At 42.9% G+C, this 23,483-nt stretch overlaps 1 protein-coding gene across 3 annotated transcripts in view; it reads right to left on the reverse strand.

Annotated features, from left to right (window-relative positions):
* The window catches only part of arl6 (ARF like GTPase 6), a 37,407-nt gene extending 35,892 nt beyond the window's left edge, over nucleotides 1-1,515 (reverse strand). For 2 of the 3 annotated variants that reach the window (XR_013888677.1, XM_080203886.1), the window contains exon 1: nucleotides 851-1,515. The gene's annotated coding sequence lies outside the window, so the exon portion shown is untranslated. The remainder of the gene's footprint in view (nucleotides 1-850) is intronic. The other variant, XR_013888678.1, reaches the window with a different exon arrangement.
* Nucleotides 1,516-23,483: the final 21,968 nt, after the last annotated feature.

Below are 23,483 nucleotides of genomic sequence, written 5' to 3' on the forward strand. Positions count from 1 at the left end.
TCTTGTTCATTCAATATTGGATGAGCCACAATTTCTTCTAACAGAGAAAACCAAACTTATTATCTACAGTCCAAGTCATGAAATCTGCTCCTTGGTTGGTCACTTTATCCACTGCTCTAACCACGTTCTGAGGCTGAACCCAACAAAACACAAACTTGGCATCCTCAGTGACCATGAACTAAGCTTTTGGTCCTATAGCCTTCCCATCATTAAACTGGACTAGTTTGATCTCTGTAACATTTCCTGCTTTCAGCCTTGCATTAATTTGTCTACTGCTGAAACCCTCTTTTGTGCCTTTTTTAACTCGAGATTAAACAGTTCCAAAGCTCTCCTGGCTATTTTCTTGTCTTGCACCTTCTATGAACTTGAGTATTTCCAAAACTATGCTGCCTGCATCCTAATACATACCAAGTCCTGGTCACTTATATTGACTTCTTGTCCATTAATGCCTTAATTTTAAAATTCTCATCCTGGTTTTCAAATTCTCCATAGCCTCAACATTCCCATATCTCTATTCTCATCTAGCCCTACAACTAGGTGTCTGCATTCCCCCAAATTTCCCTCAATTTCCATTGTTCTACCACTGACAGTCATGCCTTCAGCTACAGAGACACTAAGCCCTTAAACCACTCTTCCTGCTGAGATGGTTTTCATTAATCAAGACTGACTGCTGGAACTTTGAAGATGATCAGATCCAACTACTATAAGCAATGTCAACCAGCACTCTGGTGACATTAGTCCCATGGCCCAACCAGAGAGTCCTTGGATTCTGGGGAAAGTATGGTTGCAAAGCTGAAACTTGAGAGGCACTCATTAACATTAAACTTAAAAGACACTCATTAACACCCACCTCTTTTGGTCACCTCCTGATGTGAGTTGATGTCAAATCTTGTTTGATAACATTCCTGTGAAATGTTTTGGGATGTTTTATAACATTGAAGGTGTTATATAAATGCAGGTTACTGTTGTAATGACATTGAGGATGATAGTGATGCAAAGTGATTGTGATAACACTGATTAATGTTTCACTGACAATAGCTTTAGCAGCGTGATGGGAGGGAAAGCACTAAAGCTGCTAAGTACTGATGGCCACGATGACTGTATTGTTGATAGATCAGTCCTCCAGACTCCCTCACATCCAGCCCCTCCTCACACTTACGCTCTGTGTGGCTCCTTCAAGGACTAGGAGGAACCTAATCCTTTCCCTGCTCGGACTTTCAACCGCGGCGTCTCTGGGTGTCTTGACAACAAGATCAGTAATCCTGCTGCAACCCGGGCATAGCTGGAGTCGGCAACATCTCTTCCTGCTCAGAAGAAAAGGAACGGAGGAGCTCGGGAGGGGAGTCAGATGAAGCAGTGGCTGGACAGCCGCATCCTCAAGTGTCTGGCGACCGGGGCCTGTACTCGGTATGTGTGTACAGCCGGGCCGAGGCCTGCGCTCCAAGTGTGTACACAGCCAGGCCCGGTTGCTAAGGCCGGAGCTTCAACAGCGACAGAGACGAAGCCGCGCTTCCGGTTGATGTCGCCGGATGTAGGGCGTCGCATCACAATGGGGGGGGGGGGGACGGACCAATCAGCGCCGGGTACCCGCTCTAGCCCCGCCTCCCCGCCGTCCTCTGGCTGGAGCTGGTGGAGGAGGCGAATGGAGTGGGGAACCTCAGTCCAGGCCATCACACAAACCAGCCTCCCATCCATTGACTCTGCCTACACTTGCCGCTGCCTTGGAAAAGCAGCCGGCATAATTAAGGACCGCACGTACCCACGTTCATCTGGTTATCTGAGCGCATCACAAGTAGCTCCCTCCACTCCCAGTCAAACTGGTTCACAACGAGCTCAACCAAACACCCCGTGGTAAACTATGCATGGTACCACACCGATTTCTCTGCAGCATTACTTAGTCTGTGCAGTTTTCCATGATAGGGTATGCAATCGGTAGCACAACACCTTTTCTCCAGACGCACTAGGACAATGATTCCTATGCAAAAGCTTAGTTGCAGTCTTAAATTGAATCTAATGTACAAGCTGAACTGATTGACAAGCTCACAACCTTAGCCCCTTATCCAGATCACAAGTGAGCGTGACCAGTTGGCGATGGTCAACAATGAGATCCCATAACCCAACAGCTACATGGTGGCTTCCAATTGCCGTCTCAACTTGAGAGTTTCAGTGCCATCACCAACTGCTGCGCTGCACTCGACCATCTTGCCTTGACTACAATTCCTCCATACCCATGTGCATGCAGATCCCATCAGCGTCCAAAGGGGTGGCTCTCACATCAACACATATTTTGTCTCATGAATCCAGTGATATGGACATGAGCCATAGAACATAGACTCCCCTCCACCTGTTGGTTATATTATATGTTCTGAGCATCTGAGCCAGCCCAAAATAAAATATTGGGATTTTGTCACCGCATAAACTGGTGAATGTTGTTTTGTTTGGTTTTGTCTTTGTGTTGTTCTGTCATATCATGTGCTAAAGAAAGGAAAGAAAACACGTAATGGGCCATACACCAAGTTGCAAGAGCCCAATCTGTGTTTCATTGTTCACACAAACCATTGTACACTGTTGTATAGCTAATTGCTTTTGTATACACATGTTTATGTAATTTGCACTGTGTACACTAGGCCCAAACTAAGTGGGGAAGATGGAGATGGGTCATCACATGACTGAGATAATGTCATCACATCAAACATCTCATGGTCAAATGACAGCAGCACGCCAGAATTCTCCAGGAACTTGGGCAGAGCAGAAATATTTCTTAACAGTTGCAGAGTTAAATAAATTTACTGTTACCACAGTCCTTGTTGTGGTTAGTGTTTTAGCAAACCACAGAAAATTACAGTCTGAAAGCACAGTGCTGGTTTTGCCATGTATGCTTGTTGTGAATGCTACCTAACATAACCTGGGAACCTACGTAAGGATTCAGAGCAGGAGGAATCAAGAACAACAGAAAAAAAACATAGGGAGAAGAAGAAAATCAAGGGCCAGAATCAGAAAAGGACACAGCAAAAAAACAAGGAACGTTAAATTGATTGGCTAAAGGTTTTGAACCTGAATGCTCAGAGCATTCAAAACAAAATGGATGAATTTGTTGCATAGGTAGATGTAAAGGGAAATGATATATTTAGCATCACGGAGATGTGGCTCCAAGGTGACTAAGGATTGGAACTAAACTTTAAGGGCTATTCAGTATTTAGGAAGGCAGACATAAAGGAAAAAGTGGTGGAGTTGCATTGTTGATTAAAGAAGATATTGAGGAAAGATATTAACATAAGAACATAAGAAATAGGAGCAGGAGTAGGCCATCTAGCCCTTCGAGCCTGCCCCGCCATTCAATAAGATCATGGCTGATCTGTCGTGGCTCAGTTCCACATTCCCGCCCTCTCCCCATAACCCTTAATCCCCTCACTTATGAAAAACCCATCAACCCACGTCTTAAAAATATTTAGCGAGGCAGCCTCCGCCACTTCAACGGGCAGAGAATTCCAGAGATTCACCACCCTTTGAGTGAAGAAGTTCCTCCTCAACTCCGTTCTAAACCGCCCCCTCTTTATCTTGAGGCTGTGCCCCCTAGTCCTACTGTCCTTTCTGAGCGGGAAGAGTCTCTCCACCTCTATCCTATCCATCCCATTCATCATCTTATATGTCTTAATGAGATCTCCTCTCATTCTTCTAAACTCTAACGAGTACAAGCCTAGTTTATTCAGCCTCACCTCATAGCTCAACCCCCTCAACTCTGGCATCGGCCTAGTAAGCCTCCTCTGCACTCCCTCCAAGGCCAAAATATCCTTGCGTAAGTGCGGCGACCAAACCTGCACACAGTACTCCAGCTGCGGCCTCACCAATGCCCTATACAGCTGCAGCAAGACCTCCCTACTTTTATATTCAATCCCCCTCGCTATGAAGGCCAGCATCCCATTAGTCTTCCTGACCACCTGCTGCACCTGCAGGCTGGGTTTTTGCGACTCATGCACAAGGGCCCCGAGGTCCCTCTGCACCATCGCCTGCTGCAGTTTTTCACCACATAAGTAATAGTCCTTCCTACCATTATTCCTACCAAAGTGGACCACCTCGCACTTGCACATATTAACACAAGACTATGGAATCCATATGGTTTGAGTTAAGAAACACCAAGGGGTGTTTGTGGGGGTTGATATACAGACCATCAAACTGTAGTGGTAATGTTGGGAATAGCATTAGACAGGAAATCAGAGATGCACATGTTGATGGAACATCTGTGATTATGGTTGATTTTAATCTCTATATAGATTGGGAGAGTCAAATTAATTACAGTATAATAGAGGAGGAATTTCTGGAGTGCATATGGGATGGTTTTCTGGACCAATAAACTGGAGAACCAACAGGGAACAGGCCATCTTGGACTGGGTATTGTACAAAGAGAAATGATTAGTTGGCAATTTAGTTGTGAGAGAACCCTTGGGGATGAGTGAACATAATGTGATAGAATTCTTTATCAGGATGGATAATGAGATAATTGATTCTGAGACTAAGGTCCTGAACCTGAATAAAGGTAACTATGATGGTATGAGGCATGAATTGGCCATGATAAATTGGGAAACATTACTGAAAGAAAGAACAATGGACAGGGAATGGCAGGCATTCAAGGAATGAATAGGTGAATGCCAAAAGTTGTTTATTCCTATTTGGCGCAAAGGTAGAAAGGGTATTGTGCCAAACCATGGTTTACAAAAGAAATTAGAGATAGGATTAGATTCAAAGAAAAGTCACACAATTAGTAAAAAAAAGCAATAGACCTAAGGATTGAGAGCAGTTTAAAATTCAACAAAGGCGGACCAATGGATTAACTAAGTAGGGGAAAATAGAGTTTTAAATTAAGATACTGGGGAACATAGAATCTTTCCCATAGAATCCCTACAGTGCAGAAGGAGGCCATTCAGCCCATCAAGTCTGCACCGAATCATTAACAGAGCTTCTTACCTAATACCTATCCCCGTAGACCCACACATTTAACCCATTAATCCTCCCAACCCAACATAAAAACTGACCGTAAAAGTTCGTTTAATTATGTAAAGAAAAAGAATTGACAGAAACAAAAGTGGACCCCTTACAGTCAGAAACAGGGGAATTCATAATGGAGAACAAAGAAATGGCAGAGGAATTAAACAATTACTTTGTTTCTGTCCTCAGAACTGGACGTTCTGAGAAACACAAGTTTAAATGAGGAGTTGAATGAAATTATTAGTAGAGAAATTGCTTTGGGGAAATTAGTGGGATTGAAGGTGGATAGATTTCCAGGGCCTGATAATTTTCACCCCAGATTATCTAAGGAAATGGCCTTATAAATAGTAGATCCATTGGTGATAATTTCCCAAAATTCTTTGGATTCTGAAATGGTTCCTACAGATGGGAAGATAGCTAAAGAAAGTCCATTATTCAAAACGGGAGGTAGAGAGAAAACACGGAAATATAGACCAATGAACCTAACGTCGATAGTAGGGAAGTAGCTAGAGTCATTCTCAAGGATTTCATTACAGAGCATTTGGAAAACAGTGATATAATCAGTCAGCATGAATTTATGAAAAGGACACCATGCTTGACAAATTTACTGGAATTCTTTGAGGATGTAACTAGTAGAGTTGACTAGGGAGAACTGGTGGATGTGATTTATTTAGAATTTCAGAAGGCTTTTGACACAGTCTCACGTAGCAGAGTACTGTGGAAAGTTAAAGCGCCTGGGATTGTGGGTAGTGTCTTGAGATGGATAGATAGCTGGTTAGCAGATAGGAAGCAAAATGTTAGAATAAATGGGTCTTTTTCAAATTGGCAGGCAATGACCAGTGGATTACTGCAGTGATCTGTGCTAGGATCCCAAATATTCACATTATAGATTAATGATTTGAACAAGAAAACTAAATGTATTTTCTCCAAATTTGAAGATGATACAAAGTTGGGTGGGAAAGAGCTTTGAGGAAGATGCAGTGATGCTTCAGCCTGATTTGTACAGAGTGAGTGGGTATATGCATGGCAGATGCAGTATAATGTGGATAAATGTGAAGTTATCCAGTTCAGTAGCAAAAGTAAGAAGGCAAATCATTATTTGAATGGATGTAAATTGAGAGAGGTGGATACTCAGCAAGACCTTGGTGTCCTTGTGCATTAGTCACTGAAAGTAAGCATGCAGGTACAGCAGGCAGTAAAGAAGCCAAATGGTGACTTGAGTATAGGAATAGGGATGTTTTACTACATTTGTACAGGGCATTGGTGAGGTCACATCTGGAGTATTGGGTAGAGTTTTGGCATCCCTACCTGAGGAAGGACATTCTCACTATGGAGGGAGTGCGTTGAAGGTTTAGCAGGCTGTTTCCTGTAATAACAGGACTGTCATATGACGAGAGACCAAGTTAGTCATGATTAAATTCATTAGAATTTATAAGAGTGAGGGGGATCTCATAGAAACTCTTAAAATTATAACCAGCTGAGACAGGATAGATTCAAAAAGCATGTTTCTGATGGTGGGGGAGTCCAGAACTAGGAAGTCATAGTTTAAGGATAAGGGGTAAACCTTTTAGGATTGAGGTGAGGAGAAATTTCTTCACCTGGAGTGTGGTGAATGTGTGGAATTCACTAACACAGGAAGTAGTTGAGGCCAAAACATTGTGTGATTTTAAGAAGAAAGTAGATATAGCTCTTGGGGCTAAAGGAATCAAGGGATATTGGGGAGAGTGGGGAGAAGGTGGGATCACAGTATTGAATTTGATGATCAGTCATAATCAACAAAATGAATGGTGGAGCAGGTTTGAAGGACTGAATGGTCTACTCTTTCCTCTATTTTCTATGTATGTTTCTATGTATCCCTTTTACACAGATCAGACATGAGAATTCAATGTTGCCCAATCATTGCAATTTATTATGAAAAAGCAATAAAGCAACAAAAAACAAAGAAAATGTTGGATAAACTTAGCAGGTCTGGCAACATCTGTGGAGAGAAACAGAGTTAGTGGGTGGAATTTTACTGGCTCACCCCATCCATTGATGGATGGAGCAAGCCACTAAAATAATGCGAGGGCTGAGAAATCAGGATCGCGGCCAGTTTCTCAGCTCTCATGATCTTACCAGAGCTGGATTTCTGTGAGATCAGCCTCTTGCTGGAAATGGGCAAGAGGCTGAATAAATTATGGTAATATATTTTAATGTTGATTTGCATATGTTTAGTGAGCCTGGCACTCAATTGTCCAGGCTTGCTTGCCTTTATGGCCTCGCCAGGTGATGTTCTCTTCGGCAAGGAGAACACTGGCTCCCCATGAATAGGGGTTTTGAGCGTAGAACCAGAGACAGTTGAGGCCTTCCAGGAAGGCCAATGGCAAGGCAGTGCCCCTTGGGTAGTGCCAGCCCGGCAATGCCACCCTGGCACCTTGGCACTGCCAATCTGGCACCATGGTAATGCCCATCAGACACCTTGGCATTGCCCACCAGGCAGTGCCATGGGCCTCTGGGGATAGGGCCTGAAAAGGCAGCCTGATTGGGGAGGGAGGGATGGGCTGCTGCACATTCCACCTGTGATCAGATTAAAGGGGAAGGGAAGGCCCACTGCATCACGATCGAATTGGGATGGGTGGATGGTTCTGATCAATCTGGATGGTGGAGGCAATATTTCCGGATGGTATGGGGCCCGTGATACATCGCGGGGCCCCTGTAATTGCTGGGGGAGGTCTGTATTCAGGCTGCCTGCAGACTTCTGCTGTTGGAATTGCGCATATGCAGAGTCAGATGTCTTCACAGGTACAATAGCTCCCTCTGCAGTTGATGTTGGGTATTTGCAGACACAGATCCAAGAGGTGAATAGGGAGAAACTCATTCACCTGATGCGGCAGATTTGCATCAATTCTTGGTAATGGAAAGTCTGTGAAATTAAGGATGCCCTGCTTTGTTGTATTTTCCCGTGAAATTAATATAAAATTGCAGTACTGATAGAATGAGTTTCTTTCCCAAAATCTTATTAAATTAGACTCTCTTTTCCCACAACTTCTATCAGCTTCTATCTGATCTCCATCCTGGGATTGTCTACAGGAACTCAGACTCAGCACCGACTGGCTGATTTGCTGTAAGCCATGGGTAGCGAGCAGGAGGAAGGGGAAATGGGTTGAATCAATATGGATTCTGCAACATCATGCATGGCTTATTCATGACAAAGACTGCCTATTTCCAGCTCCATAACATTGTTCGACTTTGCCCAAACTCAGCTCATCTTCTGTTGCTGAAACTCTCATCCATGCCTTCGTTATCTCTCGGGGCGACTATTCCAGTATTCCTGGCTGGTCATCCACATTCGACCCTCTGTAACCTTCATGTCATACCAAACCCTGCTGCCCAATTCTGACTAGCCACCCAGCTAACTGATTGCTCTTACTGCTAGCCTGTTCACTATTTAGTAAAATTGAAAGAAAAATGGAAAGAAAATCTAAGTTAATGTTCAACTTTAAACACTCTCCAGCAAAATGGAATGGCTGCAAATTGGAGTGTCAGCAATCTGAATTGGATTTCCTCTCCCCGCTTCCCCCTTCAAGCTCATCACAATAGGGCTGGTCACTGATACCTCGATCTTTGATGTTTTCAATGGGTTGAACACTCTTGGTAGTAGACAATATATTAAAAACTCAGTGTAATTTTACTTAGACTAATTATTTTGATTATTTATGCTTAACAGGAATGGAGAAAGTAGTTTTGGGTACAGTGATATTTACTCAGACCCATGAATAGAGTGGAGTGTTGTGGGGGAGGAGGATGTGAAATATTATTAAAGGTTTCCCATTTCCCCTGCAAGAACGGTCATACTTGAAATGTTAATTCTGTTTTTCTTTTCACAGATGCTGCCTGGCCTGCTGAGGGGTATTTTCAGCATTTTCTGTTGTTATTTCAGCATTGTCACAACTTCGTTTTCCTAGTCATTTAATATATTTATGTGAAAATTAATTAAGATAAATTCTAAAACTTGTTCATGATAAATGCCAACATTTATGCCAATGGATCAGGAATTGCACCAGTCAATGCTCTACAGTCCTGTATCTTGTTGAATTGTCCAAATAAGCTTATCTGCATATCTACATTCCACGTAATGATAGTAAGCTACTAGCTGTGCTTGGAAATTAGGCTAACATGGCTGATTCTTTACCAGAGGAGCAGTGAATACAGCAGAAAACTAGATATTGGTAGTGAACAATTGTACTGTGACCCAGTGAGTGTTCTGAGGTTGGTATGACAGGGCTCTGCTAAACAATTTAAATCTTTCTTTGTGTCTGGTTTGATTTCACCTTTAGCCTCCATTAACTTCAGTTTTGCCCTTGCTCCTTGATGCCATAATCAGTTGAATGCTTGCTGTAACTTAATTCTTGGGACATGCCAAAAATGCCGTTGATTTGCAGAGCCTCCATTTCCAAATTTTAACACACTTTCAAAATGTTTATAATAAATCCAGCTGGCAATCACTAGGCTACATTTTCTGATACAGGTGTAGTTGACTCCAATCTGGTTAGAGATGCATGAAAAGTTCATCTGAAATAAAGTTGCTTTCTGCATTTCATGGTCAGTTTAACATTTTGTATTATTAAATATGGATTTTACATTTGGATATAAGTGAAATTTAAAAGGATGCGAACAATTAAAGGGAAATAGTAGAATAATGGTACAAAAATCTGGGATAAGCTCAAAAGGTGTCTCAACCAATTAATCTTAGAAACAAAAGACGAAGTGGCAGTCAAAATAAAGGGAAACTAAATGTAATGAAACAATTGTTTAATGGCTGCCACCCTGTTTATTGCTCCACAGCATGGTCCCTATTAGCCTAATTTCTAATCTTTCCTTTCAGTCTTCCTATTGTTGGTTACAGTTTAGTAGCACTGACGTCTTTGCAGTCACGAGCAGGTTAACTGTAAGTCTTTGTTGACCCTTAGAACTATTTACTCACAGTCAGCTGTTCAGCCTGCACTGCCATCTGTTGCTGCAGTTCAGATAATGTGTTAGGGTTTCCAAAAAGCTATATTTTTGGGATTTACGGGAAAGTTCTTTGTCTCTCAGGTGCCCTCGTTTGGCTTGTTCAGATAATGTATTTTGTTCTTTCGTAGCTTGCCCTTCACAAATTGAAGATTAAAATATTCATCAAAGGCTTTTAATATTTCATCAAAGCTGGTTGAAGATACATCAATGTCTTGCATTAGGCTTGTTTCATCCACATATATACCAAATGAGTATGAAAATATATTAAGTTGTATTTATGATAGTTCAGGTAATCCTGATGTACTCCTGTACTCTAATAATTCTCTTCTCCCAGTCACTCAATTTTGGGTCTGGCTTTAAGATCCTGGGGGGTTTTCACAGTGTGGACGTGGAGAGGATGTTTCCTCTTCTGGGACATCCAAGAACTAGGGGTCACTGATTAAAAATAAGGGGTTTCTTACTTAAGGCAAGATGAGGACACGAGGGTCTCTCAGAGGGCATGAGGAATTCTCTTCCTCAAAAGCAGAATCTTTGAATATTTTTAAAGCAAAGCATGATAGATTCTTAATAAGCAAGGACCTGAAAGGTTATTGGGGGTAGGCAGGAGTGTGCGAATGAGGTTATAATCAGATAAGCCATGATCTTATTGAAGAGCATAGCAGGCTTGAGATGGTGAATAGCCTACTCCTACTCCTAACTCATACGTTTGTCTCTAAATTAGCCTAAATTGATCTGACAGTTTTAATTCAATATCTAAATTGATCTGGCAGTTTTAATTCAATATCAATTCACCATATTCAATATAGTGAATTGATATTCACTATCAAATAGTCAACAGCTATTGAAAAACAATAGCTGTTTTTCATATCAGATGTGTACCTCTAGTTCTTTTCCTGCCAAGAAGGCTCAAACATAACCAATTTTGTTTTCTTTTGGTTCTTTCTCCATTGGTTTGGTGGGCTCCCTTTGCAATGATGGGGCTTATTCTTATTCTCTCTGCAGGAGACCTTTAAAACAAGAAACCTGGGATTTTTTTTAAACAGGTGAGATATACTGGGAAGTGATTTTTAAGCCCTACCTTCTGATTTAAAACTTTTTTTCATTTACTCGAGCTCAGTCACCACGTGTTATGGTGCCAACAATGGACCTGTTGCTGCATCTTTCTGAAGTTTAAGATGGTGTCACTCTTCACTTGGAAACAAAAAGATCTCCCATGTTTATCCCTTTTGGTGGGCCTTGTTACAATGACGAATGTCCTCAGCTTAAGAAAGTTCTCAATGATAGCTGCCTGGAACAGCTACCTACAGAGTTCTCTTGCTCAATGTTGTGAATCCTGGCTTTTACTTGCTTTAGCTTAGTTTAAAAGTTTTAATTCTCCCAGAAGTACTCAATTAAGTATTTACATAGTTTTTTGGAGCAAGCTCAGATGTCAAGTGTTAAGTTGACGTCGACTCATGGATTGGGCTTTTAGCGACAGGTTTTTTCCAAATGGCACTTCTGATTCTGATCAAGATTTCTCGGGACTTGCTGTAGACAGGAATTTTAAAACATTTTGCTCTCCCTTGCTTGGTCTGTTGATTCTGTGCCCTGGGATATGAAGTTGAACTTCTTAAGAAAATACAATGGAGCCTTTTGCTGCACTAAGGAATTTTAAATCTTTGCCTTTATTTTCTAAACCTTTCTTTGGAGTTTTTTTCTGGATTATGTTTCCTCTGTGCCCTTGCTTCTTAAGTATTTTTTCAGATTAGACTGTTTTGCTCATGTATTTTCTCCACCTTCCAGCATTTTTGTTTTTCTTTGTATTTTCTGCAAGGTTTTAGGATTATCCACAGCTGCCATATGTTGTAGGATTCTGGTCACTATTCAAAGGTGTGAAGAGGTCTTTGTAATCATACCCAACATTTTGCTTTCATGTCCATCAATCAACTGACTCTGGCTGCAAGTCATATCATCTTTTACATCACCGTGTGGGTGGTCTTGTGGCACAGTGGTTAGCACCTGTGTTCAATTCCAGGCCTTGGTCATTGCCTGTATGGAGTTTACATGTTCTCCCCCTGTCTGCGTGGGTTTCCTTCAGGTGCGGTGCAGTCCTTTCACAGTCCAAGGATGTGTGAGTTAGGTGGATTGGCCATTCTAAATTGCCCCTTAGTGTCAGGGGGACTAGCTAGGGTAAATGCATGGGGTTGTAGGGATGGGATTGTGGTTGGTGCAGACTTGATGAGCCAAATGGCCTCCTTCTGCACTGTAGGGATTCTATGATTGTATGACTAATCCTATATATGCCAGACTTTTGTGCAGACTTATTAGCATCTCTGGGGACATCTCCGCATAAAGACTCAAGAGCCACAACTTAGTTGATCCCCTCCCATCTGCATTCACTGCTGCTTTTTAATTGCTGTCTTCCTCACAAAAGAACCAAAGACCTAAAATGAGGGTAAATGAATGTGATTCAAATGTCCAGCCACCTTATGTGGGTCTGAAATTGTTGATGGGATATGGATGCCAGGGATTTTAAGACAAGCTGGAACGGTTAGCAACCATCGTTCCATGTGAAAAAGTCTTGAGCAATTGGCAGACAGTGCAGTCTTTCTACTATGCAAGGACAAGTTTATATCAAAATGTTTTGAAAATGCAGTTTAGAAAAGCATTTTACAAGGAGTCAAAATGGAAGCAGTTCTTCCTCAGTCCACAACATTTCTTTCTGACTGCAATTCCCTGCAGTCCGGATAGCTGACATGTAAAATAGGATCCTTGGAATCCCTACAGTCCAGAAGGAGGTCATTCAACCCATCAAACCTGAATCTTACCAAGGTCTTACCAAGAGCATCTTGTAAGGTCCAGCCCTGCTCTATCCCCATAGCTCCATGCCTTTACCCCACTAATCCGTCTAACTTACACATCTTAGGATACTAAGGGGCAAGTTAGCATGGCAAATCCAGCTAATTTGCACATCTTTGGACTGTGGGAGGAAACCAAAGCACCCAAAGGAAACTCATGCAGACACAGGGAGAATGTGCAAGCCCTACACAGGCTCTTACCCAAGGATGAATTGGACACAGGCCCCTGGCGCTATGAGGCAGCAGTGCTAATCACTGTGCTTTGATCTTTATTATCTTTTCCACACAACTCCAGCAGTACTCTGTACTTGGAGGATGGTTCTCTCCTCCACAATGGACCAAAAGCACATTTAAAACAGGAAATGAGAACAATTTACTATCAAACTATCAAAAATGAGGGACAAACAACAGTCAATAACATTCTTAGCAAAAGCAAGTGGGTTTATTGAGAAAAATAGCTGTCAATTCAAACAAAAGTGCTTCATCCACGTCCTTGGATTCAAAAATATTGATATTCTATCTTGAGCTACAAAAATAGTCAATCACAGAGGAAAGAATGGACACTGATGGAGTATGGTGGTGATTACACAGATGATGAGCACTGAAATTTTATATAGATCAATTTAGAAAAGTTGGCTCATGTACAACATGTAGGAAAAGAAGGAACTAAAATTGATTGCTTTTTAGATTATACGTGACACATTAGCTGCAATGTTCCAACACCACATTTTCATCTGTTGCAGGACAGACAGATTTTACTTCTTTATTTGATGGCTGTCTAATAGTGCAAAACAAACTGATTACTCAGCTAGCAGCCAACTATTTCAAATGGCTGACTGCATTTACCTGACTTCCTAATGTAAGCTTATGAGTTCAAGTCACGGTGCACATCAGTTTGTTCACATCAGATGAATGAGATCTATCAATTATTGGAGGGTTACTATTTGAAATACTGTGTGGATGCAAGATGACAATTTTGCGATATGTATTTGTGGATATCTCTTATAGCTGATTTTTCTTATGGATAGTTAAAAGGAAAAACTGATGGAAGATGTGAAGACATTTTAGCTCAGAATATCTGGATTTAAGGTGTATACAAGATGCTTTTAGTAAGTGTTAGCAAGTCTGAATGATGCCAGTTCAAAGAAATTCTTTTGGATTCCAACAACAGTAACTCTTACACAGACATTTTAACATTTCTGTAAAAGAAATGTTCCTTTGAACGCTACCATTAACATTTCCTTTGTCTTGTGTCCATGGCATCTTTGTCAACCTTTTCTTAGCTCTCATTTATCCCTGACCTTCTATTCAGCTTCACCTTCTCCACCCTCCTATCGAACTACATAATCCATCACATCGGTGGCACAGTGGCACAGTGTTTAGCATTTCTGCCTCCTAGTGTTACGGAGCCATGTTCAATTCCAGCCTCGGGTCACTGTCTGTGTGGAGTTTGTATCTTCTCCCCATGTCTGCCTGGGTTTCTTCTGGGTGCTGCGGTTTCCTCTCACAGTCCAAAGATGTGTGTGTTAGGTGTGTTGGTTGTTAGTGCAGGATGGATGGGCTGAATGGCCTCTTTCTGCACTGTAGCAATTCTATGATTTTACCCTACTTCAGCTCTGAAGAGGAATCATAAGGACTCGAAACATTAACTTTGTTTCTCTCTCCCCAGATGCTCAGTTGATCCAACATATTCAGTTTCATCATCTGCAGTATTTTGCTTTTATTCCGTTGTACACACTGGGTGAGATTACCACTCCCACTACGCAGGGAGCATGTGTAAAAAATGGTCCTTTACCAGTCAGTCGTAATGGTGGATTTTCACAACATATCATCCTTTTCCCACTGTATTCATTATGCATACACTGGAAACATGTTGGATTGCTGGCTCTCCTGCCCATTGTGAGCTTATACTTGCTCATTCTGGGCACCATATTTTAAATGGCACCTTTGCACAGTTTTGTTAGGCCCTGTAGCACAAGACAGCTACAGATGATCCCTGAACCCCAAAAGATGGCTGCCCCCCCAATTCAATATTGTCTCACTGGTGCATTTGTTGGATGGAGTCGATGCCTGCCCTGAAATCTCTACCCCTGTTTTGACTGCAGGATGTCCAACAAGATCACAATATAACTTTGGAGGTGGTTGCAGCAGTGGTCAGTGCCAACACCGTGGAGAAGAGGTCAGTCACCCAGTGTAGAAAGAGGGTGAATGACCTCATCTGTTCCATCAGGGTAAGTCAACTATCAGCACTCTTAACTCACACAATCACAAGCCCATCACACATTCATTGACATCTCACCATCTCACCATCTTTGGGCGGCATGGTAGCACAGTGGTTAGCACTGCTGCTTCACAGCTCCAGGGTCCTGGGTTCGATTCCCGGCTTGGGTCACTGTCTGTGTGGAGTTTGCGCATTCTCCTCGTGTCTGCGTGGGTTTCCTCCGGGTACTCCGGTTTCCTCCCGCAGTCTAGAGATGTGCGGGTTAAATTGATTGGCCATGCTAAGAAATTGTTCCTTAGTGTCCAGGGATGCGTAGGTTAGAGGGGATTAGTGGGTATATTATGTAGGGATATGGGGGTAGGGCCTGGGTGGGATTGTGTTCGGTACCGACTCGATGGGCCGAAGGGCTTCTTTCTGCACTGTAGGGTTCTATGATCTTACACACTGCCAGCTCAAGGGACTATACCACTCACTCTCACACACACACCTTCACATCTCCATCTGGTCTCATCTCCTCTGGAGATTGCAACCTAATCCCATCCGTAGTTCCCCTCACCACACACACATGCCAGGCATCCTTGCCATCTGCCTTGGCATACATCTTGCTCATGCCTTCTCTGTCTTCAGGGCAGCAGGACAAGCTCCCGTACAATAAGAAGGAGAGATCCCAGGCTTGGGGTGGTGTGCCCAAAGCAAGGTCCTCACAGAGTCTGAAAACTAGTCATAGAGTTGGCCTGTGAGGATGTTGATGGTGAGATGGTCAGCTCACACCCAAATTAGGATCCTGCACCAACTCATCCCTCAGACAAACACACAATTAGTGCTTTGTCCTGTTTTACAGTCACCCACCATGCACTAATGACCTCTCCTTCCTTTCATATGCACCTCCTAAAGCTCCAGAGGGCATCCATAAGCCAAGCTTTCATCTCAAGCCCTGAGCTCAGATGAGGAACCAGAGGATACTAATAGCGCTCAGTCACCCTCGACCAATGCAAAGACTCAAACCTTGGTGGGACCTAGTTCTAGATCAGGCTCAGGCTCATGATCTGGTGATCAGAGTGCACGATCTGCTCCACACCATGCAGGGACATTTGAAGTCACTGACACATGGAAGTCTGTTACAGGCCACAATTCTGCTTAGTCCAAGTCAGATAACGAGCTTCCCAACAATAGTGGAGCTACAATAACAATCACGGGAATATCTGGAGGAAATATCAGCTGCTTTCCTCGGATTTCCTCAGATTTCAACCAATGACAGAGGGGTCCGTCCGCATTCAGTTTGAAGTGGAAGCACCATCATGCCGCTGTGTAGTCCTTTGTACAGGACATTTGTCCTGCACTGTCGTAGGAGCAGCACTCCATTGCTGTAGCCCTTGGTGGCATCCATCAGTGGCTACGTGAGATGGAGGGTAAGGGCAGCTAGATCTTACTCCAATTGTCCCACCTCCTGAAGGAGTCAGTCAAGACCTTTGGGCATCCATAGGGAGGAGGACCAGCAGCTAGACCTCCTGCTGGAACCATCCACCCGGGTGACTCCAGGACTGCCCAACCACTCCTAATCCCCTCTTCCTATGATTCCATTACCTCCAGCTCCACAGACCCAGGAGGGTGTCCATGTCCCACAGTAGGAGTCCCAAAGCAGATTGGGGCCTTCCAGGTCCAGGCCCTCCAAAGGATGCCATCAAGGTCATCACAAAATCACAGACAGCAGGGCATAGCAGTCAGCAGGCTATCCCCAAATCCACTGCGGATATGAAGGAAGAAGATTTAGGGTAGCATGGCAGCACAGTGGTTGGCATTGCTGTCTCACAGCACCAGGGACCAGGGTTCAAATCCCAGCTTGGATCACTATCTATATGGAGTTTGCACGTTCTCCCCATGTCTGCGTGGATTTCCTCCGAGTGCTTCAGTTTTGTTCCACACTACAAAGCTGTGCGGGTTAAATTGATTGGCCATGCTAAATTGCCCCTTAGTTTCAGAGAGTTAGTAGGGTAACTAAGTAGACTTATGGGGATGGGGCCTGGGATGGGATTGTGATCGCTGCAGACTCGATGGGCCGAATGGCTTCCTTCTGCACGTAGTGATCCTATTAAAAAAAAGTAGCAGTAGATTTAGGAGAGTTAAAAAGATTTAGGAATGCAATGGTGGCATGGGTGTTCACAACGTGTATATAATGTTCACAAATTTAAATAGAATCACACCCTTCACACATCTCCTATTGTGTTTGCTTCCTTCTTATGATGAGCTATTCTTGTGGTAATCATGTGATATTTTGGTTCCTCCCCCAACTTAACACAGATGTTGCTATCATGGGTCTCTTGTCTGTGCAGTGTATTTCCATATCACTACATTATGTGGTACTTTCCCAGATCATTCTTTTTATCAATAAATCACCTTAATGTTAAGTGTGCTTGTGGAACACATGCTTCACAGGGTCACGTCATGTTTATTCTTGGCTGTGTAAGTTTGAGGCAGAGATATTTTCCTGTCTCACCAGCATTCTTGGAAAGTGAAGGTATAGGGTTCGAAGAGAGATGAGTTCACACATGGAGAAGTCTCATATATCATACAATTCCATATGGTCTCTGTTGGCCAGCAGGGTCCTTTCTGTTGTCAGCGAACCACTTCTTCCACTTCCAAGTGTTCATCTGCTAAGCTCACCAATAAGTGGGAGCACCTTGCCATCCCACCCATCCCCTTCACCCCATCCGCCTCGATCTCCCACCAACACCCGCCCAATCCCCCACAGTGCCTACCTTCTCCTTCAGCCCTGACCCCCGCTCCCCCCACCCCGATGGCCAGCCCTGAGAACTGGCTTCCCCAACCGATCCTGCCAACAAAGTGGCAACAGGAACCTCCACTGATTGTCCCCCAGAGGCCTGGCCCCCAACAGCCCCTGCCTTCAATAGGCTCCACTCCTTTTGCACTGCCCTACACCTGATGGGCAGTGCCAAGGTGTCCTGTGACTACTGCTAGCAACCCCTCCCCCGATGGTCAGCCCCGACACCCCTCTGCATACTGCACGCCCTGATTGCCCCCTCCCTCCCTGCTTCACTCCAGCAGGGTTGGGCTGCCAATTCCCCATTAGTTAGGAGCTGTTGTGAACTCTGCTGGAATGAAATACTCCTGGCAGCAGGGGAGAAGCTAATGGACCCACAGCCTTCAGTCCCCCATAGACCCCAATATGCCCTGCCCCTCTGGCTCTATCCCTTTGACACATTTGGTGCCTGGAGGGCAGTGCCAAAATGTCTAGTGGACAATGCCAAGGTATTTAGTGGGCAGTGCCAGGGTGTGAGACTGGCACTGCCAGGCTGGCAGTACCCAAGGGGCATCCTCCTTGTCCTGGCCTCCAGGAGGGGCTTCAATAGCCAATCATCCCAAGCCCACTAATCATATGGAAATGTTAACTTCTATATGGTAATCAGCTTCCGAGGCCCTTTTTTTCTAACATAATCTTGCTAAAGCCCCTCTGCTGTTGTCTTCTGGCTTGCTGCACTACTTGAACAGTGTAACGGGCTAGGAGAATCCTGGCCAACATAACAATATAAAGTCTAGTACTCCAGTGCAATACTGAGGGAATGCTGCAATGTCAGAGGCCTCATCCTATGGATAAGATGTTAAATTGAAATATCTGCCTGATTCGATAGTTCAAGTAGATGTTAAAAATCCCATGGAGTTAAATAAGAACAAGTACGAGAATTCTCTCGTGTCCTGGCCAATATTAATCCAGCCAAGATTATGAAAAAGACAATTAGTTGGCTGTTTTTCGTAAGAACATAGGATTTAGGAATAGGAGTAGTTTATTCAGCCCTTTGAACCTACTCTGCCATTCAATAAGATCATGGCTGATCTGCTCTGGTCTCAATCTACCCTTCGTACCTCTCACCTCCTTTGGGAGGAATTTTCTCATTCTGCCTACCGCAGGAATCATAGCAGGTGGGGAGCAGACCATGCAAAGATCCGTTGATTCCTGGTGGGGTGTTCCGGTTTTGGGGATAACACGGCCGGAAAATCCCGCCCCTTATATCTATCAAAGATTTTGTTAACCATATCTTGAATAAATTCAATGACTTAGCCTCCACTGCTTTTCGGGAGAGAAATTACCTTATACAAGCAGCCATTTGAAAAAAAAAATTCTCCTCATCTCTGTATTAAATGGTAGATCTCTTATTCTTAAATTATATCTCTTTGTTCTCCCACAAGTGGAAACATCCTCCTGGTATCTACCTCATCAAATCCCTTAAGGATGTTAGGTTTCAATAAGATCACTTCTCATTTTTCTAAATGCCAATGTGCACAGGTCCAGCCTGTTCGACCTCTATTCATAAAGTATGCCTCTCATCCGATGAATATTGAGTGAACCTTCTAGATGATAATTTATCTGATGACTGTTTATGGAGTTGTGGACAGAACTTAATTCGCCCAACCCTCTCCCTCATAACAGCATTGGTTTCAGGCTGGAGCAAATCTTGAGCCTGAAAAAACTCATCTATATTTTTTTTCTCCCTTAAAAAATACCTTTATATTGGATCTTCGTGGTCTTGAGAAAAAAATGCTTCTCTGGCACAAAATTCCCTTTCCTGAGACTCCAATTTAGTTCAGTACATATTTTTTGTCACCTAATAACTTTCCTGCACAGAAATGATACAACAGATTTACAAAAGTAAATTAATTACCAAGTTATATGAATGAATTCTTCATATTTCCTGATTTTCAAAACATGTAGAAACATGTCTCTCACAACTCATTTGGCAAGCATAATATTTCCATTCTCACTGATCTCCATTGAATGTCGGTTTCTGGAATATCAACTTGAAGTCCTTGTTTTCAGTTTTAAATTCTACCTCTGTCTCCACCCTGCTTGCCCATGCATTGTTCTCCAACTCTCTATCTGAATTGCACCCTCTCTCATGGTATATTGTGTGTCCTCTGTGCACTGGAGCCAAAGCATTCAACTTCTGTGCAATCTGAAACTCTCTTCTAAGATTCCTCCCACTTTTTAAATCCTCCTCCAAGCCAATCACTTTGACTGCACTTTCAGTGAGATTCTCTAATTCTGTCCCTTTTCCCATTCTGACTCCTCCCCCTCTAATTATCTGAAAGGTGTCATACAAATGAAAATTGTTATCTGAGACCTTATTGACAGACAGTTATGTTTTATAAATATGGTGCCTTGAGAAAGAATAGACTTTTCAAACATAGTGGGCAAGATTCTCCGGCCTCCCAGCCGCATGTTTCCCGGGAGGTGATACATTGTTTACTAGTGGCAGGATTCCCTGGTCCCGCCACTGTCAATGGGAGTTCCCATTGGTATGACCTCCATGCTGGCGGGAAATCCATGGGGTAGGGAGGTGGTGCACTGCCGGTGGGACTGGAGAATCCCGTCAGTGTGAATGGCCAGTTCTGCGGCCAATGAGTTATTTTTAAACCCCATCTTTAACATAGTTGCTTTAATTGGTGCTTGTAAATTTATTTTTTGTGAGTAGTTTTTTTGACAATGATTAATGACAGAACTGCATGCACAATTCTTGATTGAATTCATCAGGCAGAAATGCACACTCACTACATGAATGAATTTTTAAAGTGATTGTTCTGTCGCACTTGTCATGTCACACTTTTACACATGAAGCTCACATTATACATTTGATTTTTTTTTCCTTTTTTAATTCCTTATTTGATGCTGTCAGCACTCTTGGATACCGTTCACATAAATCTCTCTTTAAGATTGGCAGGTACCATATGGCAAGGCTTTTGCAGATTGCTGTGTCAGATGGTTTTATTCATGAGTTAAAAGGCTCTGCAATTAGGTAATAGAAGAAGCAAAGTGTAAAGAAACAGGAGCGAGATTTGATTGGTGTAGTGCTAGCATGTAGATCTTGCGCAGGTATCAAAAGAGGATTACAAGACTAATACAAAGTCAGTTCCTTGGCTGTTGATTGTTCTTTTATGTAAGAGGGCCTGGTCCAATTAAACTCAATTGTACAGTTTAGTTAGAAAATTCCTTTGATGATTTTGGAGGCTTGCCATCATTGCCATCAGGGTAGTGTACTAGGCCGAACCATCTTCAGCTGCTTCATAAATCACCGTCCCTCCATTATAACGTCAGAAGTGGGAATGTTCACTGATGACAATGTTCAGCATCATTCGTGACTCTACAGACACTGACGCAATCCATGTCCATATGCAGAAAAATCTTTACAACACTTAGACTTGAGCTGATAAGTGGCAAGGAACATGTGCACCACACAACTGTTAGATAATAACCATATCCAACAAGAGAAAATTTAACCTATTTCCCCTTGACATTCAGTAGCATTACCATTGCTGAATCCTCCATTATCAACATCCAATGGTTTACCATTGATCAGAAACTGAACTGGACCAGCCAAATAAATAGTGTGGCAGGTCAGAGACTTGGAATTCTGTGGCGAGCAACTCACCTCCTGCCTTCCCAAAGTTTATTCGTCATCTACAAGACACAAGTCAGGAATGTGTTGGAATACTCTCCACCTGCCTGCATGGATGCATCTCTGACAAGACTGCAAGAAGCTCAACACCATCGAGGGTAGGGCAAGCAACCTGCTTGATTGGCACACCATCCATCACAGAAGCACAGTGATAGCCATCAACAAGATACACTGCAGCAACTCACTAAGGACCTCTCGACAGCACTTTTGAAACCCAGAACCTGTACCATATAGAAAGATAGGGGCAGCAGCACTGGTGGGCTGACTTAACCCCTCCTGCCATCTATCCCACCCTGCCACTTTCCTGATGTTGGATCTCTCAATTCGACCTGACAATCTGACAATAAGGGCCCTACCTCTGAGGCTGGACCACCTCTGGGAGACATGGGAAATTTGTGTGACTGCCAATCAGTCCCTGAGTCACCAGTAAATTCCAGTTATTTCAAGGATAATAGGTGTCAAGTGGCTTTTTAATGAACTGAATTGACATACTGCAGCTGTTTTAGTTCAGGTCAGAAACTCCACAGTATTCTATGGAGTCCATCTGGATCATAAGTTTTACATCTTGAACATGGCTAGGATAAGCATGATATGTTTCATTTCAAATGACCCGCTAGGGAGCTTTTATCAAACAAAGCTTATTTAAGAATACAGTTAACATGTATGGAAAGGAAATTAGCAGTAACTTATATCACTTACAAATAAAAACAAAACAACCACAATAATGTATAACCCTTAACAAATATATCTAAGATGTTCCAATCAAACTAAAATTTTCCATAGGCAAAACCCTTTAAACAAGTTCAACACAGCAAAGACTAATGCTCACATGATACTGGAATTGAGTCCTTTGGTTGGAAAATTGAAAACTCTCAATCTTGTAAGTTCTACTAGCCCTGTTGACATAACCAGGACAGCTTGAAGTCAGAATGGCTTCCCAGAACCCCAGGTAAACTCTGGTCAAGCCAAATACAACAGATTCTCCCCTTCAGAAAGGCAAGACCATGTTTTCAGATAACCAGGAGAATTTCCAAATAAAACAAGGAGAGAGAAAAACACTACTTCTCAGTTTGCTGTCCCTTCTAAAAACTAACTGCAGCTCAGAACTGAAAATGGAAGTGCTCCTGTCGCTTGAACTGCCATCCAGTTTTCCTCCTAATAATGCAAGGGCCTAAAACTAATCTCAGGAAGTACCTGAGACCTCCATTTAAACCACTTAATGAGCCACAAAAGGACATCGGGTAGACAGTTTGGCAATTTTAACATGAGAAACACTAAAGTTGTGAGAGCTCCAGAGATCATAATTAAAAAAAAACCTTTCTTAGAGATATACTAATGTCACACAGCAAGCAGACATGTTTTTCACATCCGCTGCTGCCTGTCTCCAACTTTATCGTGGAAGGTTTTTCCTGTCACCAGCAGACTGTCACGGGGCCTGTTACATACAGCAAGGGAAAAAATGAAGATTGGCATCCAACAAAATCCTCATATATACAAGTTGGTCAGTATCAAAAAAAAGGAATATGGAATGCAAAAACAATGAGCAGGAAAGGAAAGCTAGAGAAATGGAAAAAGAGATATTAAACAACCTAGGGTTATGTGAAGTATGGTGGACAGGAGAAGGCGACTTCATGAGTTATGAAATGAGAATGATATACTCAGCAGGTTCACCACTCCACGGTCACACCCCATGCTGACTATAAACCAAATGTAATTCTATATACTCACCCAGGTCTTCTGGACTTGAAGATATTGACTTTCACCATTTATATCCCTCTTTTCACTTCACCATCAATGACAAACCCTTCAGCCGTTTCAATTAGATGTGATAAATCAGCATGACACTTGTTGTGGTAGCATGGCCCCTTTAAGGTGTTGATCGCTGAGGGCCACATAACTGGTCTGGACTCCATGGAGAGGCAGTGTGGGAAGCCTGGATCGGGGAGGAACCTCATTTGGTGCCAGGGAGGAGTGGGAAGTAGA

This window comes from Carcharhinus amblyrhynchos, chromosome 15 (genome assembly GCF_965287045.1).
Source record: "Carcharhinus amblyrhynchos chromosome 15, sCarAmb.v2.hapA, whole genome shotgun sequence".
Classification (NCBI taxonomy): domain Eukaryota; kingdom Metazoa; phylum Chordata; class Chondrichthyes; order Carcharhiniformes; family Carcharhinidae; genus Carcharhinus; species Carcharhinus amblyrhynchos.